This window comes from Ostrea edulis, chromosome 8, assembly GCF_947568905.1.
Source record: "Ostrea edulis chromosome 8, xbOstEdul1.1, whole genome shotgun sequence".
Lineage (NCBI taxonomy): Eukaryota > Metazoa > Mollusca > Bivalvia > Ostreida > Ostreidae > Ostrea > Ostrea edulis.
Genome location: NC_079171.1, coordinates 60,908,397 through 60,930,402, shown reverse-complemented (window position 1 = coordinate 60,930,402; position 22,006 = coordinate 60,908,397). Strand labels below are relative to the sequence as shown.

Here is a 22,006-nt window from a genome sequence, read left to right as displayed (position 1 = left end):
ACACAAGGTAAAAGTTTGGGGACTTACACATGGCAAGGGTACCTACAGAAACTGAGGACTTTATACACAAGGTAAAAGTTTGGGGACTTACACATGATAAGGGTACCTACAGAAACTGAGGACTTTATACACAAGGTAAAAGTTTAGGGACTTACACAAGAGAAGGGGGATAGAAACGGGGGACCTTATACGCACGGTAAAAGTTTGGGGACTTACATATGGTAAGGGTACCTAAAGAAACTGAGGACTTTATACACAAATAAAAGTTTGGGGACTTACACAAAATAAGGGTATAGAAACTAAGGAACTTATACACACGGTAAAAGTTTGGGGACTTACATAAGATAAAGATAAAAATAGAAATTGAGGACTTACACAAGATAAGGGTATATGTAGAAACTGAGGACCTTATACACATGGTAAAAGTTTGGGGACTTAAACATGGTAAAGGTGCCTACAGAAACTGAGGACTTCATACACAAAGTAAAAGTTTGGGGACCTACACAAGGGTAGAGAAACTGAGGACCTTATACACACGGTAAAATTTTGAGAACTTGTACAAGATAAGGGTATAAATAGAAATTGAGGACTTACACAAGATAAGGGTATATTTAGAAACTGAGGACCTTTTACACAGGGTACAAGTTTGGGGACTTACATTAAATAATATGGTTTAAACAGAAACCGCGGACCTTATTTACACTGAAAAATTTGGGTACTTGAAAATAATAAACTTATATTCAATTTAGGACATATTACAGTACATGCACTTGATAAAAGTACAGTAAAATGAGGATATCGTACAAGGATATGGTTATTAATTAAAATTGGAGACTTAATCAAACTTAATTGCACCTGTTTTACTTTAAGAAAAGTATGTGATACTTTGGAATTTTTTCATGTAAAATCAAATCATTGTAAAACTTCCTACAACACCTTCAATGTTTGCTACACAGTCATGCAAGGCTTGTGAAGCACTGTTCAATCATGCGAGTTCCTTCTATGCAAAGTATGTATTTACATAGTGATAGAGCTGCTGCAAAAACTTCACCCTGGGACAGTGCTAACTATGACTCAAATACAGAGCGTATATCATATTTATTCCTCTTTTAGATCCATGAGCTACAAATTGACTGCATGTCCCTTATTCACACCAGACACCATTCTCCCAGACCTGCTCACATACTGAGGTATTAAGTTATTGACTGACAAAAAAGTACTGAACCATTCAGTCAATACAAACAGTTTAAGTAAAATGGCCTATGGGTATCATGTTTAAATCTTATGATTTAAATGTTGTCTGATCTACTAAGCAACAAAATGTTTAAATTTAGGTAAAAAATCAAAATTTATTATCAAATTAATTTCACAAATTCAATTGATAAAATTCTATTACAGTTTCAGTTGTAAATACATTATCTAATACTTCTGATGTTCATTCAATTCAGTTGTGTTCGTAGATACTCGACCTTCAACATAGCATGAAAACAAACATTTATTACAATACTATAAAAAGGAAATTTCCAAAATACCTCCAGACAAATTTTTTCTTGAAAATACATGTGTTAAAGAATCTGACTTTAAACTCATCATCATTCATACAATTGTCATCATTTCATTTCAGATATAAAATTATATCACATGACCAACTGATCAATATTACATGTACATGTAATATGCAAATTAACATATTCTCTGCATTTTGATTAAACAATGTGCCCATGGGCCACAATGCTCACCTGAGTAATTATGACCATTCTTGTTTTTAATCAGAAGATTTTTCCCCCACATATTCCTATGAAAAACTTTTATTTGATTACTCATTGTAGCCCAGGAGGTAGTGGGGGGGGATTCATGACTAGAGCAAACTTGAATCTATGCTTACCATAGGATGCTTCTATATATATGTGACTAATCATTACTTTTTTATTCATGGGGAAAATAGTTTTAAAGAATTTTGCTATGTATTCCTGTGTAAAAAATTTGACCGCCCATAGTTGTCCCACCCTACCTCAGGGCCACAATTAGACCAAACTTGATTCTACACTACCTGAGGATACCTCCATATAAAATGAATTATCATGGCTATGCTGTTCTTGAGAAATAGATTTTAAGGATTTTTCCTATGTATTCCTAGGTATTGATTGTTCATAATGGCCCCACCCTACTCCCAGGGGTCATGATTTGAACAAACTTGAATCTACACTACCTGACGATGCTTCCATATAAATGTGACTGATTTTGACTCTGCTGTTCTTAAGAAGAAGATTTTAAAGATTTTTCCTATGTATTCCTATGTAAAACTTTGATTGCCCATAATGGCTCCACCAATACCCCGGGGTCATGATTTGAATAAATTGAATTTACACTTTGTCAGAAAGCTTTCATTTAAGTTTCATCTTTACTGACCCAAAGGTTCTTGAGAAGAAGATTTTTGAATGACAACACCCAATTTTACTTTTTCTTAATTATTTTCCCTTGAAAGACGGTGTGGCCCTTCATTTGCACAAACTTGAATTCCTAATTTGTGCCAAGTATGGTTGAAACTGGCCCAGTGGTTCTGGAGAAGAAGATGATATTGTAAAAAGTTGACAATGACTGATTGATAGATTGATTGTATGTTGTTTTACATCCCGTTTGAGATTTTCAGTCATATAGAGACCTCACCATATACCAGCGAAGGGCTTCAAATTTAGACCTTTACTCGGAACTTAGGGCCATCGAGCAGTGAGGGATCTTTATCATGCCAACACCTGCCATGACACGGAACCTCAGTTTTTAAGGTCTCATCTGAAAGACCTGAAACTATTATTTCAATGTGTTGAGCGCTTGGCCATGGAACAGTTGCTACCTATTTCTTATTGACTCAGGTCAAGTCGCAGCAGGGATTCGAACATCCGACCTTCCGGTCACAACAATGACAGACAACAGACAAATTTTGAGCAGAAAGGCTCACTTGAGCCTTTGGCTCATATGAGCTAAAAAGCTGAAATTTGTCAAAATCTATTTTGATAATGATTCAACAAATTCTTTTATGTACAATGTATGTAAATTGTAAGAACTGTAAACAAAAATATCATTTTTCATACAGATACCATCAATTCTAGTGAACAATCAAAGTAGTATCAAAATCAACATTTTCTCTGTTTTTTAATTAGATTGTAGACTTGGTCTCTTCCATTTCTCCAAGTTCTTTTTGAAAGGTTTTTATCTTTTTTCAAAACATTTGTTACATCATTTTCCCCAGGTACCTTCAACATGGTAATAAAGTGTGAAAAATGTTTGTGAATGGAGTTCATTTCAGATGAAGTCCATGACTTTTTCTGTAACTTCTGTCGCTTGGATGAAGACTCATCTATTTCTCTGGAGCATCCGCTATCAGATACTGCCTCCCTCTTCCCTAAAATCAAGTTTTCAGACTATAATTTTGGTTGGTAGTATGGTATGTGTATAGATATTGCAAATTGCTCAGAAAGTGGTACATCATGACTGGTTAAATATTTTGAAAAGAGTGAAGTGATTTTTATCATATGAATGCGATTTAGTAGAGTGATTGTTTACATATTTATCTTTCATTAATTGAATGATCTGTGTACTTGAGTGGTTAACTATGCACAAAATTATATACTTTGTTCTACTAGGAATTTAATCTCAGCTCCCCCATCTCCATTCAGAAGACTTTTGTGTGAAGTACAATGTCTTTCATACTGGCAAAGTTCACTCAATGCAAATAACTTGTGTCCTGAACTAAACCTTGCTCTATTCTTGAGTATAATCATCCTGATTGCCATTCACAAACTCCATTTCAAGTCTTGAGAACTACACATTTCCATGTATGTAGTCCATGTTGGGCTTTTGCTTACAATACCAAGTAAAGAAACTTGATGCTCAAAATTGTTTCATGCAGTGTGTATACAGTACCTGGAGTCACAGTTTGGAAATTCTGGTTGTCTTGACTGTCATCTATTTCCTCCTCACTCTGATCCTCATCATCCACACAAGAACTGGCATCAATATCCTTTACTTCCTCTGGAAAAAATTGCAACTTAATTTTAAAAACACAAATATTGAAACCAGTAGGGCTGGGACGATTCAGGGTTAGCTCGATTCGGTTCGATTTCGATTCAGAACAGCACGGTTCGGTTATTTTCGATTCGGTTCATGTTAGGTCCAATTTATCTAATGACACCACAAAAATTAACAATTTTAATGAGTAGCATATTTGATTTGATTTTATTCAAGTTATATAACTATATGTCGTCATTTGTAAACATCATATCTATTCATAACGACATTTTATAACTTTGATAGAAAAAAGAAAACACTGACAGTCTATCAAAATTTGTTATATCAATGTGCTACATAAGTTTTGGATTATTAAACAAATCTATAGTGAATCTAAAATGTATATGATATTGCTTTCATTGATATGCAAAAATTCAATAATTCTATCAATTGAGAGTCTTTGAAAATCTCTCCTTTATTGATTTACTTCTCTCATATTAACTGTCAAATCTGTTTCATTACCTACGATGTTGATTTCATTCCACCACTGACAAAAATGCTTTATGTCATGTAAAGATAAACTGCAATGATCTTACGGACCATATTCTGTTGGTATATGAGTGGTGAAAATGCTAACTTTCAACACAGTAGTGATTTAAATCTCTGTTGCATAAAAATCCACATGTTTTCAACATCACTCGGACGCCATATTTGTTGTTTTGGTGTAAGTAAAATCTAAACCGAACCGAACCGAAATCCGGAATTTGTAATCGGTGCATCGAATCGAATGGTATGAATCGCGGTGCACCGAAATTTTTGGTGCACCGCACAGCCCTAGAAACCAGAATAGAAAGTGCCAGTTTATGATAGGCACACATATTCATAGGTCAAAACCTTTGTAATGTGAGGTATGAGCCTCCACCTTTTTGTTTTAAGTTTGCACAATTATCATAGGCCTTGGATCCCTGATTTTATGGCATTAGTAATGAAAAACAAGAGGTACTGGAGCAATGCTCACTAAGAATACCCCCCGCTTACCCCAATCTCCCAAAGGGTGTTGGTAATAGGTATAAACTTCCTCTTTTCTGAGTGTAAAAAACAAATGGCATGACAAACCAAACCATATTGCTACTTCGATGTCTAGTGCACGTGACCTTTGACCTTTTGACCCCAAAATTGATAGGGAACATCTTCATCCCATGGGTAGTCCATATGTATGATATGGTGACTGTAGGTGGAAAGGATAACGCTTTAGAGCCCGGAAACCATATTGCTACTTCGATGTCCAGTGCGCTTGACCTTTGACCCCAAAATCAATAGGGAACATCTTCATCCCATGGGTAGTCCATATATATGATATGGTGACTGTAGGTGGAAAGGATAACGCTTTAGAGCCCGGAAACCATATTGCTACTTCGATGTCCAGTGCGCTTGACCTTTGACCCCAAAATCAATAGGGAACATCTTCATCCCATGGGTAGTCAATATATATGATATGGTGACTGTAGGTGGAAAGGATAACGCTTTAGAGCCCGGAAACCATATTGCTACTTCGATGTCCAGTGCGCTTGACCTTTGACCCCAAAATCGATAGGGAACATCTTCATCCCATGGGTAGTCCATATATATGATATGGTGACGGTAGGTGGAAAGGATAATGCTTTAGAGCCCGGAAACCATTGCGTCTACAGACAGACGGACAACCCGATTCCAGTATACCCCCCACAACTTGTTGCGGGGTGGGGGGGGGGGTGGGGTATAATATTAATTTTAACAGTTAGTACTGCCAAGATAAAAGAAATGCTGTGGTCATAATTCTACATTAAAACACTGTACGTATAGAAAGTATACATATTAAACTTCCACAGGGTGAATAAATACATGTACAGTAAAACATCCCTATAGCAAAATACCAAGGACTGACCATTTTGCTCTCATAAACGTAATTTATATTGTTAAGTTGTCAACATGGTTTACAACGAAACGGAATGAAAATCACTTTGCTTTAACATGTTTAATGACCCTCTCTACACTGAACACTAATTTCAGGGTACTTTTGTGTAGTTCGACCGATCCACCATTTGATATAAAATAGAATAATTATTTGCAATCTGCATTCTATTACATAATTTATAAAGATTAATTCAAGCATTCTAAACACTATATTAGTCCATGATAGAGTAATTAAAAACTTAATTTACATGTATTTTTCCCATTTGAGTTAGCAAAATTTGCCATTTCAGCAAGTTTGTTTACATATACTAAAGTCATAGCCTAACGTAGCAAGAAATGAGGTATTTCATTGGATGACAAGAATGAACCAATTACATCACTTTGGAATGTAATGGTTTGGACCATGTATATTTGCCTGGATAGGTCAGTTGGTAGAGCACCTGCACTAGTGATGCAGGAGTCTCAGTTCGATACCTGGTCCTGACATACATTTTCTCCTTTCTTAGTACGGGAAATTCCCAATCCATTTTAGTCTAAAGTAGAAAAACTATGTGAAACCCACTTTTTGTTTAACACAAGGTAGTAAACAATAGATTGTCCATCTAACCAACAGTTCTGACACACTGTAGAGCACCAATTTTTTTTGACACCTTATTTTTGCAAGAAAGTAATATAGTATTTATTAGCAAGACAAATTTTTTATAGAAATCTATATATTGTTGAAAATAATCCTTAACATTAAAAATACATGTAAGAAGACAGTCTCAAGTCATTACATAAAAATAAAGCTCTAAAGAAGTGATTTGCAGCAGTAGTGAAACAGTGAAAATTTCATACCAGCATAAAATATATTCTAAAGAAAGCTATTAAATTAGGGTTTGTTTGGGTAACCATAAACAAATATATACACTTTTCGTTATAGGTCCAGCAAATTTGCTGTATGTATAAACACTGTACATTGACCATTTCACAACTTCTGAGCTTATGTATTCATTCAAGTTTCATATAAGTTAGAAAAAGATGAACCCTAAGATGAAATTCAGTAAATTGCTTCAAAACTGTTGTACTCGGGTTGTAACCATAGTCTTAAGTTAGCATATTGAAGATAGATAAATTATAAATTTGCTTTTCTCTGAGTGTTAAGTTCAATAAAAAAATTCTGGTGATAAGTTTCAACAAAACAAGAACATAATGCACAAAAATAAGACCTTTCCATGGATTTGTATTTTTTGTACTTCTTTTGGACGTCTACAGATAAAAGAGTCATGCAATCAATATCTTATTTTTGATTCAGCTAACATGAAATATAGCATTGCAAATGAGCTGAAATTAGATTGAATCATTGTCGGAAACCCACAGTTGATTACGATTCGTTCCTCTCTCCATCACCCGTGGGTCCATTCATTCCTACTCGCTCGTTCTCATGAATAATTAATGAGGCAATTTGATTGGGCGCTCATAGAAAACCTTAAGCGATTTGTCCAATCAAAAAGACGCTTTCACCCCAATTTCGGTATAGAATTGCTGTGGTAGCAAAGTTAAGTTAGTGCTACCTTTAAAAACAGAAAAGTTCCATTACTATAACGATTACTTTGATTGGACGATATTTTAAAATATTTATTCATTAGAACGAGCGAGTAGGAATGAATGGACCCACGGGTGATGGAGAGAGGAACGAAGTGTAATCAACCGTGGGTTTCCGACGATGAGATTGAATATTTACATGTGTATATTCATCCACCTCAAATCACACATACACACACACACACACACAAAAAAAAAACAAGCAAGCAAATATGGCTTTATTACCTTTCTTCTCCAAGGATACATGTTACCAGGCCCATAATCATACAACAGTTCTGTATCTGGAGGTATTGGTTTTAGAGAGTAAAAGCAAATAACTGGCTTCTCATCTATCTCAATGACTTTTGGCTTACAATTTGGATGAAGATGATCATCGTTTAACAGGCGTCCAAACGAACCGTCTTCCTGTGAAGCATCAACCCTTAATGAAAAAAAAATTGCACCATAAAATTCAGCCTAGCTTGCATGACTATGATTTTGTCACTGGAAAATGTTGATGCTGCTAAATAATATCATAAAGGCAAGATTTCTGGAGCTACAATTCACTTGTACATGGTGTATGAACTACATGTAAATTATAAATACATTTGTATTTGAAATGATTTGAAAACAGGATGTAACTTGAAAAAAATCTTGCAGATTATTTTGCACAAATACTACAAATAAAAATATGGTTTTCAAACCTGTCTTTGCCCTGAGTAACCGAAAGTAGCAAACTTGTGACGAGATCAACAGTTTTAGACATAGTCTGACATTCCTATGTAATCATGAAGATTTCATATAACATTTTGGAAATCTTTTTTAATACTGTACAATAAAAATAAGACTTTTCTTGTTGTTGTTTTTTTAAAGATAAATTTCAATAATTCTAAGGATCATTAGCTTTTGTATTGTACGTATGGTTCAAAAGCTGATGTTCAAGGTGTCGCATTCCAAACACCAGCTACCTACATATAACTTGTATGCAATTTTTTTTCACTAAAAGAACTTTAATTCTATGAGGAAACCCTACTTGTATACATAATATTGCTTGACTACCTTATGAATTTCACCTCAGTAGAAGACCGATAGGATTAGTTTATTGGACATGAAACTTGTGAAGTTGATATCAAATAGACATAAATTAGGATGTAAAAGTTCAAGTTTTTGACCTGCTTAAGGCAAGGTTTACGACATTTTGATATGTGGCGAACAAAATCATGTTGCATATCAGTATGTTCAGTAGGAATTTATCTTTTAAAAATTGACTTTTTTAAAAAAAATCGCCCGTGTGGTTTTTTGACCAGATAGATGGGCTTATTTTTGTGATGTTTTACATTTTTGGGATCTTTGTACAAAAGGGAATACTAGTGGTATAAAAACTACACGAGGCAAATGTATGGGGTAAAAAGCTGGTAGAATTTTTTAAAAGAGTATTATCTATAAGATTATCCTAATTGGTAGAAAAATGTTATTTCAAAACTCAAAAAATAGCAGTTTTTATATCCTGAATAAAATTTAAATTGGTTATTGTCATGGCAACAAAAAATGTATATTGAGCAGCTTTATAAGGTCCACGTCAGAAAAAAATTACTTTAAACATAATATTTGGACCATAAATATTTGTCTTTGAGGATACTATTCACAAACAATGATCGATTATAACAGCATCAAATTAAATCCTGCTTTCCCTAATGAGCAAGATTCGCAGAGATTACATGGTCACAACATAAATCAGAGCTCCAGATAATTTTTTACCACAAAGAGTATTTACCCCCTGATTTTCAAATCAACGGGTATCTTGCTTTTGAGAAAAAGTCAAAAGAGTATTTTGTTAATTTACTGATTATCTGCTGTTTGCCACTAATACAGAATTTGATCACTTAGTCTAAATATAACCAGATATCATATGACTGAGCGTCTGACATATCAAAATTTAATACCTAAACAATTTTCAAAATCCCAATGACAATGAATCTCAAATACATCTATGAATTAACATTTAACGGAGAAGGTTTTTGGTAACAATTTTTAGCTGGTTATTATTTATATTGCACAATTTAATTAAAGAGTTTGTGTCCCTAATTCCCATATTTGTTTTCCTGTACATGTTGTTTTTTTTAATTGCATTCATGAAGGCAAGCAATTATCATATAATGTGATTACAAACACACATAAGACACTACCCCAAAATTTAGTTAAATTTGACTTAAATTGTGTTTACTTGAACTTGATTAAGTTAAACAATTACATTGTATTTTATGAAATGTAAATTACTTTGCTGGTACAGTAGCAAAGGAATTCTGGGAAGGTTTCACACAAAAATTTGCTTGACAATTAATGTATAGATTTCAGTTTGAATTTCCTGTTCTTACACGATTGTCTATATTGAGCTCGCTTTGCAAGCGGCACGTTGTGCCTTGCTACGCTTGCTATTATTATATGTTCATGCTTTTTACAGTGAATAAAACTCATATTATATTTATATTCTTTTCATATCAACAATTGTGACATCACAAGGGTTTTAATGTAAACAATGTAATTGATAAAGTCACATGAAATGGATTCGAATATCTAACAGTATAAAAACACAAACTAAAACACTGTGTAAATATGGGATAGCTGAATAATTAATTTTACCCTAAAAAGTAATCCAGATAAAGACGAAAATTCAGCTCATTTTCTCAACGTTTTTCTCCCTTCGAATTTACACACCATGCTGACATTAAGAACTCTCGGGATTGTTCATAGTGAATTCACTGAGTTCGAGTAACGCCCGTGTTTATCTTGGTACATTGTCAATACATGGAAACGAATTCTTTTGTTAAACTGGGTCCGTAGGACAATATCATTTTAACGATAGAATGTTCCATCTATCTTCTTGTATGCCCTCAAGGGCCTAAATTTGGTCTCAATAAATCTTATCTTATTGTACCAGGACAAGGCATTTCATATATGCCTGATTAATTGTTTTCATTGAAAAATATTCTTATATTTGTTATTCATAATATATTTATACATACAACATGGCATATTATGGGCACAGCATTAATTGCATCTTATTGCTGAAAATGGACACTAACATAGACATGACCTAATCTGTGAATTTTAAAATATGCCTTCATTCACATGATATAAGATTTATACTGCTTTGTCTTAAATGATTATTTTATAATATTTATTTCCTCCATTGTACAGATTTTTGCTGACCTCATTAATGGGTGCAGATTTATCTATTATGCCCGAATAAAAGTTCATTTAAATGTAAACATCTCTTACTACATAACTTCACCAATCTAATTCTTTCACAAGAAATTACCCATACCTTCACCTAGCCTGTCAGCTGTCAAGGAGAATACGCGGGTATTAAAATGAAAGTTGAATGGGGAGGTGAATACCGATCCCGACCAGAATCAAGACGAAGAAAATCAGAAATTTTACAATAATAGGGGGGAAATCGAGGCGGGCGGGGATGAGAATATATAAAAAAAATTATCATGGTCTAACACATCTATGGCGATTGACAAGAAATTGCACGGATGTAAGAGAGTATAAACAAGATTACAGCACTGCAGAATGACAAGAAATCAAACGCTCGATGCGCATTTTCAACACCCATAATATGCCTTATAACCTCAATCAGCTGTTTACAGTGGTTTACACAGGAACTTGGACCTATGTTAGATATCACCAAACAAAAAGAAATCCAGAGAAAATTTAAATTTTTAGGACTTATGAAGTATTCTTTTAACATTAGTTTGAAAATAGTTAATCTAGACCATTATTTAGTTAATCTAGAGCATTTTTAATATAATAATATAAGTATGATCTAACATTAATAAATGTATGTTACCATCTAATATGCATCATGCAGCTTATCATAATCATCCTGAGCGTGTGGTCCCAAGAATAATTATGAGAAAAAGAATTCTATATGTCAGAACTTGGGATTTTTTCCGGTTTGAGAGAGTTTGTTAAAATATTAGCGTTTTGTTAATAATCAAAGAATACAATGTTATGAAATGGCAGACAATTAATATTAACACACAGCTTTAGGCTAGTTAGACCACAATGAGATATTATTCATTTATTAATCTTAGGAATTGTGTAGAATAAAAGAAAAAAAGCAAAACAAATGGTTGTAGCTATATTATTTATAATTTATATCAGTGATTTGATCACTTTTTAAATCATTGAATGCATTGCTGCAGCACTAGCATCCCTAGTATAAACAACCTGAAAACATTTATTACAATTATTTTAGTCTTAAGCAATAGAAAACAAGTGCGTTATCAATTGAGTAACAATGAAGTACATTGATGTTTTATTAAGTAAATCCCTTTTGGATTTTCTTATTTTAGAGCTCTGTGTTTTCTGAAACAAAATGTGCTGAAAATTAATGAAAATTTGCGGCATAAAAAATGAAGAAATTTTTTTTTAAAAAATCAACAACAAAAATCGGATATTGGCATAATATTTTGTGACCTTATGTGACCTTTGTATATGATATCCCATAACTTAAAATCAATATTCATTTCATAACAGGGATGGCAACAGGTTTCTAATGATGAATTATTGCATCATTCTTAGGAACACCACAAACAAAGAGCAAAGAGGGGTCTGATCCTATCTTGTCCTTTTGTTTGGTAGTGCCCCCCTTCCCCCAGGAAAAAGACCCCCCTACCCCATTGAAATTGCTTTCTAAGGTCCTGATAAGGTCTACAAATTTTAGACACAAGTCAAAATGACATGTTCTATTTTAAGCATGCGTAACAATAAGTGAGAGGAAGGACTATATATATAGTAATAGGTATATGAATTAAAGAAGAAAAGGGGGGATAGACTCCGATCTCAAGTTTGGCTTCAAAAACCTACATTACGTGTACTATTTTCCCGTATCTCCAATTAACGGGGACCAAATTCATTTATTATAATACTTACAAAATCTCATATTGCTATGACACATATGTGTGCACATTCATATCGTTTATTAGTTTAATTCTAAAATATTGTGAAATGAATACAGCTTCCCGGAGTTTGAAATGCGTTCAAAACATACATTGGATTGCGAGGTCGGTTTTTGGTTTTCACTTGTAATTTATATGCTTAAATACAGATAATTTATATAGAAGGTTCTCTGGGCTATATATTAGCATATCTATTATGATATCACATGACTTCGTTGATCACCTGACGGTCATTTATAATTGTTTGAAGCGTTTCACATAAATCGCTTTAAAATAGCGCAGCAAATTTAACAATTATTTTTAACTTTTTGTTTGATAAATGAACTCACCGTATCCTTGTGTACCGAAATGTGCTTGGGGAAAATGGTAGTATTACTTGCGTACAAAATACACGTATTTCATGAAGAGTTCAACTTACCGACACACTTACCTAGATCTACACATTTGAGGGTAATCTGTATTCAAGCAAAGCCATCACACATTTACCCGAGCAATATTCGGATAGAGAACAAACCCATCTTACGATTTCCATAAAAGATCTTAAATGAATTACCTGCGCTAGACTCTTTTATAAACACATCATAAATTTACCTCTTACCACTTGTATAAATCAGAGTATATTTCAAAAGTATATTTTTCGAAAGCAGTTTAAACACGCTGAATTTCAATCAAGGGTAATGAAACAAACTATTTTAAGATATTCGCACATATAAGATATTAAAATACAATTCAGACATGTGGATTTTGCAATAGCGTTCTGACATCTTATAGGCAGTTTGAAATACTGTCTAGAGTTTTTGACACTCTCCCCGTCATAACATCTCAAGTTTGCAGTGACTTGACGTCATTTTCCATTATGACGTCATATATTGGTAGTTCGGAGAAGTAAAGGCATAAAGTGCACTGTGATATTCTATAAGGGAATCCTTAACCTACCCGCGTAGTATACATTGTGTACTATTTGAAGGGAAAATATTAACCAATATATCTGTCTTTTCATTTCAATTGAATTTCTAATATGCAGCAATCGTCAATGACTCCCCCCCCCCCCCCCCCCCCCACTTGCACTTTAAAATAAGATATAAGATTCTTCACATCATATTTCATCAAACAAGTAACAAAACATACCCTTTTCCAGCGTTTCTTTGATATAGAAAGAATCCTTATTGAAAGAATCCAGAATTTCATGCCCAGCCTTTCTGCGTCTTCTTTTTGTCATGTTTGTTGACTCCCGCCTCAAAACATTTATACTTCCTTTCTCTTTACACATGCACATGCGCATATTACATGTGTCTATCGTCAGAGGTGCGTAAACGAAGATGGCAACTTCAATCCACACAGTATCTGTGTAATCATGTGTTTAATGAAACCCCGAAAGTGGGACACGTTATTTTTTTTATTTTTCTAGAAAGTAGACATGTTATTTATTTGTTTTGAACGATAAAAAAGATTGGGGACCTAAGTCAAGTCCCCAAACTTTTTGAGGCCCCCATTTTAAGACTTGCGTATCTGTAGCAGGTCCCCAATATGGCAGAATCACACACACACACACACATATATATATATATATATATATATATATATATATATATATATGTATATAAGAGTAATCCTGATCTCGCTATGTAATCTGCTTCATTGCAGTCTGCACTATAATGAAAAAAGTGAAGATAACGACCAGTTTCTGTAATTATGCCATTTATTTATTCATCCAATCTAAAAAAAAAAAATTAAATTTATTTTGCAATTACAGGTCCGATGGCACGTACTCTTAACTGCGCAACAGCCTGTGTGGAGTGAATTATCCAGGCGGTTCTCCTATTCACTGTCATATCTCACTGTCATGCAATATGTAAAAGAATATCGAGTTTCTTACAATGTAAAGAAAAAATAAGGAGGATTTGTATTTCGTGGTTTGGTATTTGTTCTACCCAACCAATTAAAGTAATTGATAAACAAACCACCAATTCAACGTGGTGGGTAGAGCAAATATAAAATTATGCAATTACGTATGTTCTATATATCTCGTACGTCACTTCTCGTTTTTTAATAATCCCCAATACAATTAAAAAGCTGATCCAAATCCTTTCCGAACTGTCATTACGGACATACGTACTTCTCTGTATTCATATGTGAGAAAACTACGCAAACAAACATACATTTATCCATACTTATCGTAGCAAGGTAAACATTATATGAATGCTTTTCTGAAAGTAGGTGGTCTCTGGCCACTTTGAGGCCCACAATGCGTCCAGGCAATCACCTTATGCCTAGTGAGGACCCACGGGGCAAAGCCCCGTGAATATTGGCAAATTAAGCGTGTAAAATGGAGTCCGGACATATTTGTCACCTGCTTTTATCCCCGGAAATAATCGAAAGTATACTTGATGTGACGCTCATATATAATAAGATTTAAAAACAATAAGCACCATCTCTTTCTTTCTCTATCTATCATTTCTTCTATACTCATTGTATTATATGTTATTGAAATGTGTATGTTTTGGCATACAAATATGTATGACAGCTACGCTACTGCTTATGAATGGCATTTTAGAAAGTTTTATAATAATTAAAGTAAGTGATTATTTCAAATTATCACCTATTCCTGTCCAAAAATAACACTGTACAACCACTATATAATGAACGGTATTTATTTGTTTTGGCGCTCTTGGCCATGGTGATGGTTGGGGGCAAACACAGAGCCGCCCCCTCAACAATCAATCAATTAAATGTGACGGCCCCAGATGGGCGAATTGTGCATTGGGTAAATGCAAGTGAACAACGTCACCAAATGCAAATTCAAACAATCAATCAATCAATAATACAAGGATTAAGATAATCAATCAATCAATAGTCCGACAATTCAATGTCAACAACAATTCAATCATTCAATCAGCAATTCAATTATCAATCAATACTGCAAATTTTCAAGTTCATGGCATGAAGCTGCAGAATATTGGGTGCACTCCTCCATTTGAGTTGGGGAGCGCCGAAACGCCACTTGCACGTGCCACACACGCCCGTGAAACAGGAGCGCTTGTGGGACTGCAACCGCCACCAAGAGAGTGCCCAGAACCGTGGTGACGGCGGCAGTACGCCAACTCAAATGGTCACCGCTAACCAGATTGCCGCAAATCGAAACAGGTCTAAGGAAATGCATTAACCCTACCACCAATGAAAGTTTCAAGGGCACCTTGTAGATTACTCAGAAATAAGTCATTCCCGAGCTGTGACAGATGTACACCATCCGAATGATACAGGTGAACGGGCTTAGCTTCAAACTGTGTGCGTTTGATGGACGCCCCACCCTTTGAAGCTATTAACCTAATACCCTCTGTTAATTCTTGCTCTGGCGTTTTCCATTGTATGTACCTACGTAGAATAACGCCAGCTAAATCTAGGTAGAAGTGAGGACCACACTAATCGCACACTAGTAAAATGTTTGGTTATTTCTAGTACAGCTGACTGAAGAGTCTGACCAGTGACCACAGGTTGGTACGGCCTATATTGTTTGCCCCACAATGAACAATGATAAAACCAGGAATATATTGCACCTGCTTTAATATTTTAAGTTTCGTCACCAACTATATAAATCCATACCCCCGTAACCTTGCCACCAAATAGTCGTGTTTGGAACGTTAAGGTTTGGTCCTTCTGTCCTGGATCTGGTAGCCAATGCTGTCCTCTTAATAATGACCTATGAAAAACTTGGTGAATGTTAGGCATGCTAAATACCCAAGACATATGAACGTTAAGAGATTAGCGAATATATGACTGATATGCATCAGATCGCCATGACCTGCCGCTTGAATAACTACAGCTGACATGCCTTGTGCGAGTGTAGTTGCTGCACCAATGCGAAACGAATGAGATTTGAAGCGCCTACTGTCTATCCCGGCTAAATTAAGCGATGGTGAAAAAACTGAGGTAAATTGGTAACGAGCAAGAGGCTGGATCAATCGCTGTTTGAGGTTTTCCATATCGATCGTTAGGTCATTCTTCCACACTGATTTTGACTACGGATAACTCCGTTTACGTGATCAAGATAAAGGGCTCGCAGCGGTTGTGACCGGTCGACAGGAGATGTTACTCCTCCTTGGCACCTGATATTACTTCTGGAGTGCCCAGGGGTCCATGTTTGTCCAACACGCCAGACAGCATTTAACCCAATGATATGTTGTATTGTATACAAAACATTTTAAGGCAGTTAGACCCTGATTTTTGACCACAGTTACGCAGGGTGCTAGAATTAAGCATTTACTGGTTCGATTTTGAAACATACGAGGGCGAGTCAATAAGTAATAAGCCTAACTTATTCTCGGTTGATATCCACCTATTCTTTTTCAATGTAATTGCCCTCTAATGTAATGCACTTAGACCAACGGTATCCAAGTGCCATCACCCCAGGACCTAAATAGCCAAGGTCCTTTCCATTGACCCATTCCAAAACTGCCGCCACAACTTCTTTGTCAGACCGGAAATGACGTCCACGGATATCTTTTTCTAAGTCTGGAAATAGGAAGAAGTCGCTAATAAGGCGAAAAGGCAGGATGTTGTATTAATTCATACTTATTTCCCTCTACAGCATCCGTTACAACTTTGCAAATGTGGGCAAATGTTGCAGCACGAGGCCTTTAGACAGTTTACATCGGCGTTTTCACGGATAACGGTTCTCAGCAAGTTTGTATAATACACTCCAGTTATTGTATTTCTCTTGGGTAAAACGACCAACATAATAACAACGTTTGTGTCACAAAATATTTTGACCATCACCTTGCCAGCAGATGGTTGCGTTTTCAACTTCTTTGGCTTTGTGGACAAAGTTCCTACACACTGATGACTTTGAGCTTTATTTTCCAGCTCATAATAAGTCTCATCTACAGTCACCAGACGTGAAAGAAAATCATCTTTTGACCTAAAGCGTTTCAACAAGGCGCTGCATACTGATGCCCCGGTTGTCATTTGCTCATCACTAAGGGATACGGCTGTGTCCTTCATGAATATAAAATTAATAATTGTGCATGAGTTTTGCATTACTGCTATGAAAGTTTTACATGGGGATAAATACAAAAACTCTTCACGATAATAACTGGTTGGTTGTATATTTATGCAAGAATCTACGGGTATTACAAAACCAAATTTCAGTGATCGTTGTTTGTTATCTTCAGTTCCGCATATAACAGTAGATTTTATGAAATGCGAAGATAACGAACAGTAATCAATCTCATAACTCTTATTAGCAAAACAAAATACAGAGTTGGGCAAACACGGGACCCTGGAATATACCAGAGGTGGGTTCAGGTATCTAGGAGGAGTAAGCATCCCCTGACGACCGGTCACACCCGCCGTGAACGTTTATCATATAACATTCTTTTCATAAATCAACATGTTTTAGCAGGATTACCTCCTCAAAGTCTACATAATGTAATCGGATGTGTGAAGGAAACACCACTGGTCAATCTGCTGGACTTCCTATAGAAACCCAACACGGAGGACACATCATAATTCCTCAACGACGGGTGTGTTATGTATCTCTAGACGTGTACAGTATACTGATTTCGTTGAAATTGTGTCATATTAGCTTATGTGTACCAAACATGTGACTAAGCTCTTCTGGTTAACTGCTGATTGTCAGCACATTTGCTTTTTGCTTGTCAGTCAAATTACTGAATCAAGTACATTATGGTGGTTATGTGAATTGTTTTAGGTCACCCGAGCTAAAGGAACAAGTTCACTCTACCAACATCATGTTGCTGTCATCAATTATGCAACCATTTTACAATTTGCTATTCTTATCCAGAAATATTGGGCCAATTTCAATCAAACTTGGGAGATAAGTTTGTCCATGTGAAGGACTATATCTACTTCCAAGGGGGATAATCAAGAAAAGGTGAAAACTACCGAGGGTAATTTAAAGACATAAAAGATCATCGGACGAATACAGATGAATCATACCATTCAAATGCCAACTGTCATTATGCAAATCAACATTATGCCATCTAGGTGTACGGTGGGACTACAATAGGCCATTAAAGTTATACATACAGTTATATGGGGAATTCTTTTAAAATATTTTTTTTTCTAAAGAACCACTGGGCCGTAAGAATGGATATTTACCTGAAAGATTCCTGGTGTAAAATAGATTCAAGTTTATTCAGATCATTGCCGCTGTGGGTAAGGTGGAGTCACAATAGGGGATCAATGTTTTACATGCTGATGTAAAGGAATCTTTTTCTAGAACCATTGGGTGAATTTCAATCCAATATTTGGGTGAAGGGGATTCACATTTTGGTCAGATGAAGGGTTAAAAGGTCACATATATTCTTCAAAGAGGAGATAATAACGAAATAATATACAATATATAATTTTTTTCTTCAAATCTTTTCAAGAACCAATCAAGAAAGACTAGGCCAGAAAAGCTGGAATTTACATGACATCTTCCTGACAGAGAGTATACTAAAGTTGGTTCAAATCATAACATTTGAGTGTAAGTTTGCTGATACTGTATACAATCTAAATGCATACTTAGCAATAGCAGGAAAGGACGTACAAAAAATGCTGAATTTCACAACGCAGAGTTTTGACTCTAGGATGGGTCCAAATTAGTCATATCTTTTAATGTTTTAATGTGAATACATCTATTATATTATGTAAAGCCTTTCATCGACGTATTCACTATTGAAGACATTGAAGTTTTAAGAACGCATCTTGTTTTATACTGTTACTGAACATTAGAATTTAGCTTAGATATTCAGAACAGGATTGTTTTATATTTCATAGCCACTTCGGAGTAGTGATACCTTTCACTAGTACTCAGATGACCGTTTAAACATTTAGGTCTCTTGTTTTTACAAATGAGCGGTTCTTGAGAATAATATTTTTTTTAATTTGGTCAATTTCGGGACAGTTTTTGTCCCATCCCGAAGGCCCCCGTAGTACAGGAATCCTGAAAATTACAATTTATATCATCCTTCTTCAAAAGACACTTCATATCAATTTTGAAAAAAAAAAATGGAAGGATAGTTATCAGGAATGTTTCTTCAGTGATGCTCAAGTTGAAGGTTTGGAAATTCTAAATATCAATAAACTTGTAAGAGCTAAAAAGAAAACTAGAGTGCCAAAAACGGGAGCCAAATTCGTCCAAGGATAGAGCTATGCATAATGGAGATAATCCTTAATTTTGAAATGAATTTCTAAATTTTATCCCAGCAATTAAATATAAATCTGTATTTTCAAGCTAGTAACGAAGTACTTAGTTACTGGGCTGTAGATAACCTCGTGGACTAACAGTCCACCAGCAGAGACCTCGACCCAGGGGTTGTAAAGTAAAACTTATACGGTACCAATTTTGATGCACCAGATACTCATTTCGACAAACAATGTATCTTCAGCTACGCTCAAGTCGAAGTTTTGAAAATTCTAAATAACAATAAACTTGTAAGAGCTAAAAGGAAAATTAGAGTGCAAAAAACGAGAGTCAAATTTTGCATTTCTAACTTTTATCCCAGCAATTAATTATACATCCGTATTAAACTATTTTCAAGTTAGTAACGAAGTACTTAGTTACTGGACTGTAGAGACCCTCGGAGTGCCAAAAACGGGAGACAAATTCGTCCAAGGATAGAGCTATTAAGTTTCAATTTAATATCAATAGCACTAAAGGAGCTGTTAGTGAAGTGATTTACACCTAAATAGTATAAAGTAGGTTTGACCCCGCCCCAGGGTCAGAATACCTACCCTGGAGATCCTGAAATTTATTATTTTGGTAGAAGATGATTTCTACTCTACATCACTATACATTTAGTTTTATCTTACAAGTGTGTAGTTTTTTAGAAAACTATCTTTTTTTTTATGAAATTTAATCACTTTTATGCAGTTTTTGCCCAAGCCCGAGGGGTGCAGATGTCCCGAAATTTACCCCCCCCCCCCTTGCCTCAAAGATGTTCCATACTGAATTTGAAAGGAGTTGGACTGGTAGTTATGGAGAAGTTAAAAATGATTAATTGTTAATGCAGGACGACGGACGATAACCAATTGCAAGAGGTAAACTCATGTGACCTTAACAAAATTATAGAATTATGTTTGTTCTTCTGACTTCTATCTACTTTCTTTAAAAACCTGACCTAATCGATATAATAATAATAATAATAATAAAAATAAATTTATTTGCAAAGCGTAAAATCCATATTGCTTTAAACGCTATTTAAATAACACTAAAATAAGTAAAACAAGTTGTGTAAGAACAAATGACTATAGTGGGTGAAGATAAGGAGTCCGATATGATTGCATAATATAGTAATCTTGACTTATATTTCATCTGCATAGACTAATTGTAATAAATTGTAAACAGACGAGTCTTTAATTTAGATTTAGATATACAGAGACTAGCAGCAGTTGTGATATTATATGGTAAAGCATTCCACAGTTTAGGACCAGCCACACTAAAAGCTCGAGTTTGAATCACAGATGAGGTGGTAAGTGGCACTTGTAGTAGGCTCTGATCACTGGACCGCAAAGTTCTAGAGGGATCATAGGGTGTTATGAGTTCCTGCAGATAGGATGGAACCATGATGTTGACTGTTTTGTACACTAACACCAATGTCTTGAAGATGACTCTCTGCTGAACTGGAAAGCAATAGAGAGAGCGCAGTACCGGTGTAATACTGTCTTATTTGCGGGTACCCGAGATGATTCAGGCTTTAGCGTTTTGGATGGATTGGAGTTGTTGGATCTGCTTTAATGCTAAGCCGTACTAAAGAGAGTTTCAATAGTCCAGCTTTGTTGTTATGAAGGCATGGACAACACATTCCAGCGATTCCCAGTCCAGATATCTCCTCAACTGGCTCATATTCTTAAGGTGGATGAAGGCACCTCTGCACACTGATGATATATATACCTCCATGGTCATGTGAGAGTCAATGGTTACATCAACGCCCTTTGCCTTAGTAACAGGAGTGATTGAGTCGTCTCCTGCTTGCAGTGATGGTATATGCAGCTTAGAGGAGTGTTGAAGGTAAAACATCCATATGTATATAGAGTTTTATGACAATGCCTTGATATACATTGATGTTCGACTTTGTGACATTGGCCTTGAAATTGACCTACTTTTGATTTTAAAAAAATCTCTCTATTCAATGTAAAACTTATATGGTACAAATTTTGATGCACCAGATGGGCATTTCGACAAATAATGTCTCTTCAGTGATGCTCAACCGAGATTTTGAAAATCCGAAATAACAATAAACTTGTAAGAGCTATTTTAGGGGAAAACAGAGTGTCAAAAATTTGAGTCAAATTCGTCTAAGGATAAAAGCTATGCATGAGGGAGATAATCCTTAATTTTGAAATGGATTTCTAAATTTTCTAACAGCAATTAAATATACATCCGTATTTTCAAGCTAGTAACGAAGTACTTAGCTACTGGGCCGTAGAGACCCTTGGGGACTCAATCTGATATCAGAAATATTTCCTGATCTTTCTGGTCTAGTGGTTCTTGATACGAGATAGATAGATAAATC

The 22,006-nt window shown here is 35.2% G+C and overlaps 1 protein-coding gene and 1 long non-coding RNA gene across 4 annotated transcripts in view; both read right to left on the bottom strand.

The window, feature by feature from the left end:
• Positions 1-22,006, bottom strand: part of LOC130049348 (uncharacterized) — an 81,396-nt gene that overhangs the window by 25,983 nt on the left and 33,407 nt on the right. The window lies entirely within an intron of this gene.
• LOC130049349 (uncharacterized) lies at positions 1,330-11,945 on the bottom strand. Of its 3 annotated transcripts, none has more exons than XR_008797859.1 (4): positions 10,847-11,945; positions 7,768-7,963; positions 3,922-4,029; positions 1,330-3,400 (listed from the first exon to the last, which is right to left on the bottom strand). It is a non-coding gene; the product is annotated as an uncharacterized LOC130049349 (long non-coding RNA). The 3 variants fall into 3 exon arrangements; XR_008797860.1 differs by having other exon boundaries at positions 7,768-7,947; XR_008797861.1 differs by lacking the exon at positions 10,847-11,945 and adding an exon at positions 10,162-10,547.